This window comes from Parasteatoda tepidariorum, chromosome 7 (genome assembly GCF_043381705.1).
Source record: "Parasteatoda tepidariorum isolate YZ-2023 chromosome 7, CAS_Ptep_4.0, whole genome shotgun sequence".
Taxonomy (NCBI): Eukaryota; Metazoa; Arthropoda; class Arachnida; order Araneae; family Theridiidae; genus Parasteatoda; species Parasteatoda tepidariorum.
This window is the reverse complement of record NC_092210.1, coordinates 68,346,184-68,361,345: the sequence shown is the minus strand read 5'-3', so window position 1 is coordinate 68,361,345 and position 15,162 is coordinate 68,346,184. Positions and strand designations below refer to the sequence as shown.

The following is a 15,162-nucleotide window of genomic DNA, read 5'->3' as shown; positions in this document are numbered from 1 at the left end:
TTACGAGTAAATTGTACAGAAAAATTGTCTTTTGCGATAAATATTTTCTATTGCAACATTTTGATAAATATGAAGAATTTTTCCCATAAATACATTGCTTTATTTATTTAACATGTTGTAATTCGTAATATGTATCACAGTGAAAATTTTATTATATATACATACCCAGTAAGNAAATAGTCCCGGTCCTTCAACGATTGCCAGAAGTTTGCCTGAAATGCCATGCACTGGCCCTCATTCTGGCCCAGATTTCACTTTATTAACGGAACCGATACGGCAATGAAAAGCCCGCCGTAATGGCACTTTAGGTGAGCCGGCATTGTCCCTTCACTAGCCCAAAAGTTGTGTGCTTGTTGGGTACTTTATATATAACGTACTTTTTTCTTTGAACCTTACATTATACCACAAAGAAATAGGAGTCTGTTATAAGTCTTTAAAATAGCATGATTGCGTCAAAACTGGATTATTTAAAAAACATCCATGGCCTTCATGTTTAGGTTACACTGTAAAAAAATTTCGGATCAAATTAGGGATAAAAAAAATGACTCCTTGAGGTCAGTATCAGTAAAATCCATTCTACTATACCACATTTTACCGTATTTATTTAATTACAGTGATTCAGGGATTTTTCAGCAAATATTACTGTAAAAAATATGGTATATTCGATTTTAAGTTCCATTAAGCATTACTGTAGAAATAGATTTTAAGGAAAAATAAATTTATTAATTAAGTAGAATAATTTTATCCTGAATTTTTGCAATGTCGATAATGTAAATTAGGGAAAAATCATCGTTTTTAATACATTTCGTTTTTGAGTTCAATTTCCTGGTTCTTTATGATTATGACTCTGAAAACGTCACTTTCTTGGTTTTTCCACTCAGGTCTTCAATCAATAAAGATAAAATAATTGAACTTTTTACTTCAGTATTATTTTTAACCCTTCCCGGAGGCTTTACGTTTCTTACATTAAGAAAAGCAAGTTTTGTTGTGATTCATTTCACACCAATAGGGATTTACTGTATTTAACATCTCTTGGCGTGATGATATTGCTCGTGGCCAACTCAAGCTAGTCAAAATTTGAGTAACTATAACTATCAAGTAATTTTCTGTGGTACACATTCCTTTCAAGGGATCTTATCAGACACTTATATCCACAGTATTGATTGTTGTTTGTATTGGTGTAGTTTTAATTATAACCAAATATATTAATAAAATACTTTATACACACTTTAGTATACTTGTTACGGATTGTATAACTCCTATATTTGCTATAATACATATTACTTATAATAATTAGGCATTCATATCAATAATATAGCGAATAATAGCCCCGAAGCTAATACGCATCTTTGTTCCATTAACTTATATTTTTGGTCATATTTTTTTATTTTAATTTAGCAACATTAATTAATCATCATTGTCGTCAATAATAGTGTGGCAATTTTTCATGGGTTTTTTAAAGGAATAAGTGGCTTTCCTTCCACCATTTATTTTGCCTTTGAATGAGTATCTATTTCCTTTTTGAATTTTAACTATCTTTGATTTTAAGTTATAAAAAGGTATTATATAAATATATAAATTTTTATACATAAATTTTAAAATATTAATTTGGTGACGTAGTCCGCGAAAATTCAAACGTTAATGTTTTTCATTAAATGTATACTTTAAAGCGAATAAAAACTAATTGAATATTAAAATACATGTAATAAAAGTTTTTTAAGAAATAGTGCTATAAGCTATCGAATATCCCTGATGACTGCTAGCAAATATGATGATGATGACTTTAAAATATTTAAAAAATTGCACCGTGGTTAGTTAAATTTAAAACAATGGTTAACGCTTAACCTATCAGAAAATTTTATATCGTTTTACGCTTATCCAGCATCTTGAAACAGGTGCCGTCGAATGGTCTAATATTGACACTGATTCTCGTACTTCGAACTATCTGTCTGCCAAATTTTATCGCTTTCGGTCCAATGACTTAGTTAGGAGTCTACAAAGGACACAGACTGACATTCATTTATTTGTGCCATTGAAATAATATTAGTTTATGTTAATAAGTATAGTGAAAATGAAAAACTGATACGTGAAACAAAAATTCGTCAGATCTTAACTCACGCAAGAAGTAATAAATAAATAAAATAATATTAATAATAATCTTATCAACTGGTCTGATGTTATATATTTATTAATAAACCATTTCTTCACCAACTTCATACCATCATTATGAAAAACTTCTATCTCCGGTGCCGGCTTAAAGCCTAACCGTTGGGTCTAAAAAGTACGCAGCAAAACATTTCGGAATACGAATGGGTCAAATTTAAATAAATCAATTTTCGCATTGCTCCCTTTTTTCTGTAAAATTTTATACTTTAATTATTTTAGTGTGAAAATTACGGTGAATCGTAACATGTACCGGTAAGAATGGATTTTACAGTAAAAAAGACTGGTCCTTAATTGTCGGTACTTTTTACCACGACTTGATCAGGAATTTTTTCGAGTGTTATGACTGCTGTTATGCAATAATGCTGATCACATTAGCATCATTATGTCGTTGGTCATGAAATTGTAGAGCATTAACCTTCATGATTCCCCTAAGCCCACGTTGAGCTGTTGTGAGTTTGAGTTAGTTTAATAACAATATTTATTCATGTAACTGCAATATATTGGCAAATAAATAATGCAAGTTGGTTTTTTATCTCGACAGGTGGTAAGTAATGGTTACGTCTCATATACATTCCGGATCGAAAAAAAAACTATTTATTGTCCAATATTTATTATATTTAACTCTAAGCAACTTTCTCTTGTTAAATTTTTGTGCGTTTATTCCTGTTTAAAATATCTACTTAAACCTAATAAAAATCCTTTCATGCTCAAAAAAAGATAACCTTAAATTAAATCACGTATTTAGTTAGAAAAGTTTTAGCTTAATAAAGTAGTGTAATTTTTTTTACATAAAAATATGATTTTTACTATAACAAAAAAAATAAATTAATTTAATTATTAAACTCATTGATAGATTGATTGACTCGTAAACAATAATATAAATTGCCTCATGATCAACCTTCATATGTATATTAAGTATCGTGATCAAAAATAAAAAAAAGCATGCTCGTGGGAGAATTATCTATTCGGAGAAAAAAAACACTGCATTCAAAATCTGAGACATCACGGTAATGGAAGACAGGAATAACAAGCAATAATGCAGGTCTGATTGCAGGAGAAAACAGAAAGGATATGAAAGACGACCGTTAGAATTACCTACAAATTTCATGCACAGAATTTTGATATTATTTGCATTCGGCTTTCCTTGACTGATTTTGATAGTGTCTTTGTTTTCACCTTGATGAAATATTTCCTTGTGACATCTAATGTGTGTGTTCTTTTCATTCGTTAAAAAGCTCCCTAAAAATACATATTAGAGGCAGAAACCCTACATTTAAATATGAAGAAACATATTTTTTTTAAATGAAACACATATAACATCAACACTAGCTGTTTTATGTTGTTACAAGTAACTTAAGTAGTTGTTGCTACATATTTAACCTCATTTGATTCAATTTGCCTCAGAAAAAGTACCTCATTTGTCTAGATAACAAAAATCAAAAGTTCATCAACAGAATGACAGAAATATTGTTTATGATCAAAAACTCACATGCTTAAATAATTACAAATCAAAGTAGTATTTTTTGTATGTTCGAAACCCTTGACAACTTTTAAACTATTTTCCTCATTGACTCATCTCGTTGAAATATTTCTATTTATTTAGATATTATAGGTGGTGGTAAGTACTCGACACTTTTTACATGAAAGGAATATGCTCTAGTAATTAGTATAAGCAAAGTTTTTTGAGTTCAACTAATTAACTTTACTATGGAAATTACTTTCTTACAGTTGCTAATATTGGTACAAGTATGTATTTATTTTCACATTTATCTTATTTGGATAGGTTTAAAATCCCTGTTAAACATAAATGTAAGCAAAATACATGGAAAATGTTGTATAAAAAAGCACAAAAATAAAAATAAACACGAGGGATTAAAAAAGGTATCGAACACTAAAGATTTAAAAAATAGTAACTAACCGATGTTTTCTCTGAGAATGCTCTATATATGTAAACAGAATGCAAAGGCATATCTAACACAAAAACTCCATTGATATTATAAAAATTTGGCGGAATTGCCGCCAAATATTACTATTTTGCTGAATGAAGTGATATTTTGCGCAACCATACATATATACAACTTATTATAACAACATGTTATTCTTAGAAACATATATTTTAATATTTTTGAAATGTCATTTAGCATTCAACATACATAATTAAAATAATAATTATAATAAGTTGTGTATATTTGATTTTAGTGTGAAAACCTCATATAAAGGAAGTAAAAACAACGTAAAAAACAAAAATAAAGTCAAATAAAAAGTTCATCTATTCAAAGGCTAAAAGCTTGGAAAATTTTATATATTCGTCTATAAGTAGTTTCCAAGCATGGAATTTTATAAATGGTTAATTTTTTTTTTTCCAAAGGCGATAAAAAAGAAAACAATATTTGATTTTCGGCCAGAAATCGGCTGAAAAAATGCCTATTCTCTAGATACTTATATTTTTCTATTAACTATTACTAAACAAACTAAATACACTAAATACATATGACTTTCTAGTCCTCCAATTTATAATCCCATCTTTCCGAAATTTTTCTATCCCTCTAATTCGAGGGAAAAGAATCCAAATAAGTAATATATGTATATATACATGATACATAACTAATACATACTATCTTTCACTTTTTTTACTATAAATTAGTATTTTAACTATTAAAATAGTTATAAAAATATTTAGCCACACCCACCCATTTAGAATATTAAATAATCTTGCTTATACTTGCACAACCTTCATATTTCGAGTATAAAATTTCATACTCATAAAATTTCATACTTCATAAAATTTCATACTTCATAAAATGTTTATTAAAAATCATTTTTTACTACATAATTTATACGTAAATATTCAAGCAAAATCAGTTCAACTTCTTACAGAACATGAAAGTACATATTAAAAATGGATTTTTAAAATTTTTTTCACAGCTGCAGTAAAAGGAGGTGAGAAATAAGTTTTGTTTTATTTACGAATATTTTGACGATATTTTATTCACATTTAAAGAAATTGATTGTATTTTAGATTATGTTTACATTGATAAATAAACCAGATTACAACACAAAATATCTGTAAATAAAAAAATAAGTTTAATTGAACTTGAATCTTTAGTTATTGGTTATATTGTTTCAAGCAAATATCACTTTCAAGCTAAGATAATAATTCACAAGCTTAGTAATTTTGAGAACCTAGAATTTTGTGATAACTGAATAAATTAATTTTAAAAAAGTTTAAAGTTGAAATACAAAAATGTTAACATTCGTTTTTTTATTATTATATTATTAATAATTTAAAATTAAATAATTATGAACTCTGGAAAAAAATTTGACTAAATCTTACCTTAATGACTAATTATATTTACATAAAAAACTATTATTTAATTAATAATTTATTACTAAAAAATAGCCAATATTAATTCAAGATATATAATTTATCGCATTTAGTTCATAAAGTTCTTATAATTCATAAAATAAATATAATAATTTTAATATTATTTACAGTTGCTGACACACTTGGCCGTAAGTATATTTTTGCATTATAAAATCTTGAAGCTATGATATTTTGGTACTATGATTTTTCATTCAAAAAGTAAATTTTTCTTCTTCTGAATAGTTCATAATTTATATAGATATATACGTAAAAAAATACTTATTATTTCCAAAGAATTTCCTAACGTAATCTAAGAACAATAAATGAAATGTAATTTAAAATAAAGAAAAATTGCGTTTATTATTTAGTCGACAGTAAAACTTTCTGTAATAGCATATTATAACGTGTAAATAGCTCGATGGAATTTTTTCACCTTTATAGTCACTCAAATGATGCTTTATTCTAAAACGATACTTAAAAAATTAAAAAAAGGTTTTTTTTTTATTTTTAAATTTATTGTTCCGGCTACGAAGTTTGTTTGTATTGGTATATAAATGCAACTAATAATAATATTATGAAGCATGGGAAATTATCATTTATGATTTTTTTTGAATAACAATAAATTTGACATCAAAATATTTAAAAATAACATAACATGATATTGAATTTTCATTTCTATTAAGCAACATGATTTCTTGTTAATTTTGCAATATTTATTTTCAATGCTTTATAAAATTTGCTATACAGTCTCGCAGAAATTCTGAGAGCATGACAAATATGTCGTATCTAGAAAAATATCTTGTGGGTTACCTGAAGAAGTTTCATTAAAATATATATTTCAAAGGTACATAGTTGAAAGTCTTGTGGCCTTGCGGAATTTTGTTTTTAATGTAAATTTGTAAATTTTTCTTCTTTTTGTTTTCTACTTACAACTGTAAGCCTCATGCTATACTTTGCGGTGCATGAGGAGTATTAAGTCGTTTAAATAACATAAAAAATAAAAAGATACATAGTTTGTAGCCAGATAGAGTTTTTCAGATTTCCCTTAGCATATAAACACATTTGATAGTAAGTTGTACTTTCATAAATAAAAAAAATATAAAATGATATATAGATGGCATGTTCAGGAGCAATCAAATCTTTTTAAATAATTGTGTTTACTGTAGCAAGAGTATGGTTTTAACAATGTTCATTAATTATAACTTTCACACTGGTTGTTTTAAATACAAATTGTGTTATGCTTGCATGAAAATTAAAAATAACAATTTTATTAATAAGTAAAAAAAAACTAAATTTATTTTATTCCAATAGAGTTTTAAATGCTGAAAATTATAACTTCTTTAATTAGTTAAATTTTATTAACAAAATATAGAACTGATTATATTTAAATTAAAAATGTATGCTTCTTTGATGGGAATAACATACATTTCTTCTGTAGAATGTATTATTAGTTGATTAAATAAACAACAGAGTTTTTTATTTTTTTTAATACTAAATACAGTTTTTAAAAAAATTATTTGGTTTTAATATGCCTCTTCTATATTATAAAATAAATTGCGAAACATTACAGAAATATACTTGTGTTTAAATGATAATATAAATGTAGTAAAAAGCTAAGCTAATTAAAATGCAATTGTAAGTAAATTTAACTTTTCACAATTGCCATGGCTTAATTTTTTTTCAAATTTCGATAACTTACTCTTGTACATAACATTAATTTATTTGCATTTATTGGTTGACAAAATCATATTAAATTAAATTTATAAACCTAAGAATTAAAAAGAAAATTATATGATTCATTACCACATTAAAAATAAAAATAAAATAGTATATGGATAATCCGTAGTGGTTAGTAACTATGAAAAAGTCATAATTTCATATAATTAAGGTTGCAATCATTAGTTTTTTTGGAAATGCATAGGGTGAAGTGATCATGATAAGAAAGAAATATTTCGGAAACAAATATTTCTTATAGTCAGATTTTCAGCAGTTTCTTCTTTTCTATGTGTTGTTGTTAAATCTTCTTGTTAATTGTACATTATTTCCTAGATGTCGTGGATGGCGGTAAGTTTTGAGTCTATATTCAATTACAAAATTTCCTAATTTAAAATAAAAACTGAAACTTTTAATCTAGCAAGTCTTTTTATGATGATAAGCTAGTTAGTTAAAAGAAGAAAAAAAATTGTTATTTCATTCAGTTTTTTTATGATGATTAATTTTTTTCGTATTTTTCTTTAATATTTTTTACGCCATCAGAAATTAGTTTGACTGTTAAATAACATTTCTTGAAAATAACTTCACATTCGTATTATGCTTTAATTTATTTAAAATCTGCTTGCAAATTTAAACAAATAACTAAAATTATAGTTGAACTCCAATTTGTTATGGTTAAAATAATTAATCTCTATCTTATTTCTGAGAGTTCTAAATTTATATTCTAATATTCGATTAAATAAAAATTAACAATCCTTTCATAGTTGAGGCAATATTTTTCAATGTTTTATTGTGAAAACTTCTTCTTCTTCCGCAGAGGACACTATCAATAGGTAGCAAATTTTTCTCAGACCTGACCTACGTACACAAGCATAAATATATTTGAATACCTCTAGCTGTAAAAATCACATAACTCTTTAAAAAATTTATAAAAATAGTTATCTTTCTTAAAGGAATATTAATTAAAAAGAATATGAATGTAAAATATGGATGAAAAAAGCACATTTAGATATGCTAACAGCCATTGAAAAAGAAACACAACTCTAAAAATTTATAATCATTAATTATTTTAGACGCTTAACTATTATGAAAACAATAATCTTTCTTAACACTTACGAAATCTACTTTGTAACAAGATCAAATCCATCCCCACAACTGTTTATCAAAAATCGCATTGTATTCTTCTCATATTTACATGTTCTTTGGATTCTATGCCTCAAGCCAAATGTTGAAATATTTCTTTTCGCGCTAAATATATCATCTTTATTAACATAATAATGCTTTATGATAACAAATTTGTCAATTATTATATTTAAAAAAATCCAATTAAAAATACTAGAAAAAAATACATTTCATAAAACAAGGTACTCTCGTTTAATATGGATTTACGAAATAACGAAATTTTAATTTTTGAGCGGATGAATTTATATTAATGTTTGCCTCATATTTATAATTTTTCGTAAAAAAATTTACGGAAAATTAGTAACTTAATGTTTAATTTATTTAGGTTAATTTCCTGCTACATTGCGAAATAAAACTGATACTCAAATTGCTTTAACATTTTATTTTATATTTCAGTTGGAAATGGCTTATTAAGTAAAGTATTTTTGTATATTCTAAAACTTAATATAAAACTTCGGTTAAAAATACAATAACGTTATTCATTTAAAAAAAAAATTAAGTTAAGTTAGCTTTTAATTAGAAATACTCGGGAGTCGAGTTACACCAGATGCGAGTTTAGTCAAATTCGACTTGCTTTTTTTTATAATTAAATCAANAATCACAAATAAGCTAAAGAACTTTTGAGTTGATAGAAACAAAACTTGAAATTAATTTATATTTTTTAATTTCATAAGGATCCCATTATAGATCTTTGATATTCTGAATTCGATGCATCAAATTTAAAACGGTGATTTTGGCAAATAAGTTTACATGAGTTGAAAATTTTCTGATTTATTTAAACATATTTGTAATTAAGCATTTGCTCTAATTCAATGCTTATGTTTTGTAACTTTCTTGAAAATTTTCTATCTTAAAGAAGTTCGAAAAATTCATAAAGATTTTTAAAAAAAAATCATGTATACATACATATTTCTCTTCACTTTGAATTGGAACATACAACGTCTATAACAGCTTTCCATCTCACGCTATTTGGGGTCAGATACTTGCCATTCCTCCAATTCACTTATAATTGTGCGGTGCTAATTGTTTTTAGGTCTTCCCCTTCCTCTATTGTCCCTTGAGCGTAAAAATCAAATTTTTTGTTTCACTTTAAATTTCTATAATATATATATATTGTATATATATTGTATATATTGTATATATCTCATATATATATATTGTATTTATATAAATCTATTTCGCTTCATAAAACTAAAATAAAATTTTTCCTTGAATAAAATAATGACTTTTTCTTTTAGTTGCCGGTATTGTCAGAGGTTTTGGAAAATAAATTAAGGTAAAAAATGTTTGTTTTTTAATTTTCTTCATCTTATAATGTATATAACGATATTTTTCTTAATTTAATTTTTATGTCCAAAAACAAAAAAAGTTTATAAAATTATATAAATATATATTGTGTTAAAGCCATGCACAAATTTCAAATCAATAATAATAATTGTTTTTACTAAGCAAATTGAGGAAACAGAATTGACTTTTTAATAGTAAAACTTAACACATAGAGTTTGAAATGGTTTTAAGAACTGGTAATTTTTTTCTTAAAATAATTAGAAATACGTACAACTGATTCACAAATTATTGTTTGAGAGAATTCATAAAGTGTATGTATCGTCTTTTTTTTATCAAAATCCTTTTTTTTTTTGCTTATTTATTTGTTAATTTTTTTATTTCCTACTTTAATTTTGAAATCATTTACCACAATCATAAGGATCAAGATATTTAAGGAGTTCTATGTTGGTATTTAAATTTTTTTTTAAATTTTTCTTCGTTTAATCTTTGTTACTTTTTAGTTTTGTTATTTTAATCTTTGGTATTTTCTATTTTTGTCATTTGTATCTAAGTATTTCCATCTTCTACTTAAATTTACTTACTTATTTATTCACTATAAATTCAGAATTTCATTCTTGAAATTACCTACTTTTTGTTATAAAGGTGAAGATATTTCAAATGTTTTGAATGTGCGCGCTTTTGACGTCATCAACATTAAATGTCATTATCAAAGTTTATAAATCTAAGTTCATACATAAATCAACGTTATTAGAAATGTATTAAAACGCATATCATATTTATAACAATGCATATTATCTTATTTTAGGCATAAGCAGATTGCAGGGAACTGGACCTACACAAGATGGCTTGTGACAAAAGATAAAACAAAATGTTAAATTAAATTGCATGGAAATAAAGTTTTATAATTGAATGTTTGCATTTCATTCTTATTAAATTTTCTGATGGTCTGTAACTCTAGTTTTAACTGAAATAAAATTTATATAAAAAAACACATGGCGAAAAAACTCTGGAAAAACATCTATGTTAATGAGATTTCTGGTAAAATAAAAACATAATTCTGGTATTAAAGAACGAAATATGCGGTATTTAATCCATTCAAATGGTAATTTTCCCGTTTGCATTGTAGCGGTATACCCGATTTTCTGCATTTTCAAAATTTTAGTTTTCATTACCACAAATTTAATAATATTTACAAAGCGTGAAATCAAATTTAACCAAATGAATGTTTCTTATTTCATGTTAAAAGATAGATACCTTGATAAAATTACTAAATTTATCAAATTTTATCATCTATATATAAAGACCAAATGAAAGTCCGTATGCTGGGGAGAGTGTTCTTTATAGACCACTAAACCATCAAAGCGAAATCAATGAAATTTGGCATACAGAATTTGAAGCACAGGAAGTAATTGTCTTTATTGAACAAGGATGAGCAAAAAATGAAAAAAGAATTTTCCGATTAGTTAAGTGTTAGCCTTTATTTTATATTTAACTATAGACGACTTCATTTTCTCATATTTTAAAGATAACGTCTACGATTTTTGCTAGCTTATAGCTCTATCTGATCAAGAAAAAGAATTTATTCCTCGTATTTAAGTATTTTATATTCGCTGTGTCTGATAAATTCAACTAACAACATTAGCGACAACAACGTGGTAGCACACGCGGTCTACGTCACAAAATTTATACTTTTAAAATTATCTTATACCACTCGTTTTTTTAAAATTTTATGTAGGTCAAATATTTTAAAATATGTTAATAGTAATTACGTAAAACTAATGCATTCAAAAGCAAGATTAACGGGAAAATGGTAATAATTCGTTTAGAAGAAAAGTAAAATATTCCCATATTATTGTAGACGCCAATAATGCTTAATTTAGGCAATATGCGCATATTGAAGTAAGCTAAGTACTAAAAAGCAAAAGTAATGGAGTAAGGAAATTTATTCATCTGGAAGAATCATAAAATATCACCATAATTTTAATGACAGCAATTACGCTTAATTAATGTTGGAAATATGTATTAATTGAAATAAACAATTACGTATTCACTAAAAAACAAAGTTAATGGAGAAAAGATACTTATTCATTTTGGGAAACCATGAAAAACGCCATACCTTTATTTACGCTTATGATTAAATAATATTGATAATATTGAAATAAAATAAAATATGCTATGTACTAAAAAGCAAAGTAAATGACAAAGCAAAGTAAAAGGTTAATAGAAAATTCGTTTAGAAATACAATTGAAAATAGTCACTCCCAGATGACGCTAAATTAATATGCAATACTGGCGGTAATATGTAATATTGGTATAATGGTAATATTGGTATAATGGTAATATTGGTATTATGGTAATAGGTGCAGTTTTGAAAAGAATTCCACAGCATGTTTTCCTAAAATTTCAGAAAATATTTTCTTGCAGCGGAAGCAAGGATAGTGTGCTAATATTTCAATCAATTTAAATAAAAGAAATTTTTTCATACCCTACTTATACATAATTTATCAGTAAATTAAAAGTCACGTAGAGAATTGGTCATGCTCCAAATTTGCAAATTTGTTAACAAGTTCTAAAAACACTTTTTTTTGTTTGTTGTAAAAACGACCTTGACTTTATTTCGCTACCACTGACAAATGTATTTCACACTAAACTCAAGTACAAAAAGGTTATCTAATTAACACCAAATACACTAATGTACAGGTAATATTAATATATAGGTATAAAATTTTATATTGATATATTTAGTAGGTATTTAACTGAATACTTAGTGGATTTATAAGCGATACTTTGGAAGCAAGTGCTATACTGCCTTTCACAATTAATATGTACCGGAGAAAATTACTTATTAGTGGCAATAGCAACATGCCGAATAATGCTAAATACATTTTATATTTATGACTGGATAACTACAAAAAAGTATTTATGCTTAGTAAAACAACCGAATGGGCAACAGATAATACTAAATATAAATTTTTTTATTATTTCATCTGCATTAATTGAAGATAGTAGAAGAACCAGATAAGTGACATTTTCAGAGTTAAAAAATAGCTGCCTCCAAACAATTCTATTGGCAATTTAGCATTATATTTATTATTAAGGTGAACTATTTAATCACTAAGGTGGGACAAATAATTCTCTGCCGTGTTTTATTTACGACTGGTAATTTAAAATTAAAGTCATGCCAGTATACGTATGCGGTTTAGGTATTTTAAGATTAAAGGGAAGACAAAAACAGTTTCATTACATTGAACATACCTATAATGATTCTACCACTTTATGATATTCCGTAATTCCAATAATCATGTCACTTACACAAATTTGTTCGATTTCTTAGATACTTTTCAAAATCATAAAACAGTACTTAATTGCAATTAACCCAAGAAAAAAATGAGAAATAAAAATCTTATTTATATTGGATTTTAATATGAATTATTCAGATTCAATGGTTAAGGTTTTTTTTGACATTTATTGGCGTCAATATTTATTCGAAAAATTTGTTTCGAATATGTATTTTGTCCCGTAAACATTAAGCTCAATATGCATTAAATATAATTATGGCATTAAATATAATTTTAATGCAATTTTTTCTTTTTCAAATACGAGGGAACTCTATAAATATTTTAGAAATGAATTTTTTGCCAAATATTATATTTATATTGTTGTCGTAAAAAAACTAGGTGGCAGCACCATCTATTTCCCTGTGAACATTTTCATGAGTAGTAAAAAAATAAAACCTTATTATTTTCTCCAATTGAAAAATGGAGTTGAATCGGCATGAGTGGAGCAATATGAATTTTCAAGATATTTTCTAAAAGGATATAAGGAAATGAACGTTTCCGAAGTATACCAACCAGACCTTTCAATGCAGCGCTAAAACATCTGAAATATATATATATATATATATATACGAGGGTTCCTATTTATATTTCTGGCCTTGGCAACAGTAAGTGTTGCTAGGCGACCGCAGACGATTTTAATCGAAAGTTTGATATTTTTAAACATAAATTCAGCAGACGATTTACCATTATAGCTTCATTTGTGTTGTTGACAGTNCATGGGGAAAAAAGTATGGTTAAAACTACCGGAATATAGAAAACTTTTGAGTGTTTTGGCTCTATAGGAACCCCAAAAAGCTCGGTAATTTTTTTCGTAGCGCTATGATAATGATTTTGGTAAAATTAACAATAAAATACTCTTTTATAATACGTGATAATATTTGGTAAACGTGGTTCAACTTGGTAATTTTATAATGAAACCTTAGACAATTTATGCGGTTAAATTAACTTTCAAGTTTTTTTTTATATGCTAAATTTTTGGTAATAAGAACAATCATTTTAAAGACCTATATTTTTGGCATACCGTTAACATTTTAATGAAAAACTACTTTATGAGTGGTTTAAATAATGTATATTTTAGTTTCTTAACTAGAATTTTTGTTTATTTTTTTTAAAAATTGCGTAGTCTTCTTTTTGCCAGAAATGTCCTCATTGGTCGTAAACATACAGTATGTTGTTTATTAGAATTAATTTCTCCTTCCATGTAAAATTTAAAAAAAAAAGTATTGATCTAATTCGTGTTTTTTTTTCAGTTAGAATTTTTTTAGATATTAAAACTCATTGGAGTGTTCAAATCATCTCTTAAATTTCTCTAGTGTAGTTCAAATTTATCTCTTAACGTACATTTGCTAATACAATTTAAAAAATAAATAAACCGTTTATTTTTCGTATGCTATTATTTTTCGTTGTGTTGAACTGTTATTTTTTCAAATTAAAATATAAAGTACCTTTATAATATATTTTAAGTATACTTCTTTTATATTTCCCCTTTATATGTACGTAAAATATTTAAAATCTATTCTAGTCTTTTATTGTCTAATTATAACACTTCTCGCAATTAGGCCTTCATAACAAAATATATTATTATTATATTATAAATTATTATTATATATTATTATTATTATAAATATATTATTATGTATATTATTCAAAGCAAAATATATTATATATTATTATTAAAGCATATTATAAAAGTTTAATATAAAGTTAAGGATAAAAGTTTTCTAAATCACAAATGTTGTTATATTCATTTAAAAAAATAATATTCCAACGAATAAACACTTATTTTATGTGGCAATATATAAAAGATGCAATGTAAAAGAAATCTAGAAAGAAAGTTCTAATCACCATTTCTTATATGCAAAAAGAAAAAACATACTCTTAATAATCGCACTGCATGTCAAAAAAGATTAGGATATTTTAAAAATATATGGTGCTTAAGGAGTAAGCTAATAAATTATTGTTTTAAATCGGAGTCCGATGGTCAACTGAACAGTCTGGAAGAGAGGGGGGGGGCTTCAAAATATAATGTATATAGTTATATAAAAAAATGATCTAAATTGTTGGAAAATATGTTTAAAATATTATATTCATAAAATATGCAAAGTAAAATGT

General features: G+C 25.7%; 2 long non-coding RNA genes across 2 annotated transcripts; both read left to right on the top strand.

Moving 5' to 3' along the window:
- The first annotated feature begins 1,960 nt into the window (after positions 1-1,960).
- LOC122273214 (uncharacterized) lies at positions 1,961-9,017 on the top strand. Its single transcript, XR_011637332.1, has 6 exons — positions 1,961-3,784; positions 3,895-3,912; positions 5,092-5,106; positions 5,662-5,679; positions 7,580-7,594; positions 8,822-9,017. It is a non-coding gene; the product is annotated as an uncharacterized lncRNA (long non-coding RNA).
- Positions 9,018-9,027: 10 nt separating this feature from the next.
- LOC107438816 (uncharacterized) lies at positions 9,028-10,622 on the top strand. Its single transcript, XR_006224926.2, has 2 exons — positions 9,028-9,701; positions 10,518-10,622. It is a non-coding gene; the product is annotated as an uncharacterized lncRNA (long non-coding RNA).
- Positions 10,623-15,162: the final 4,540 nt, after the last annotated feature.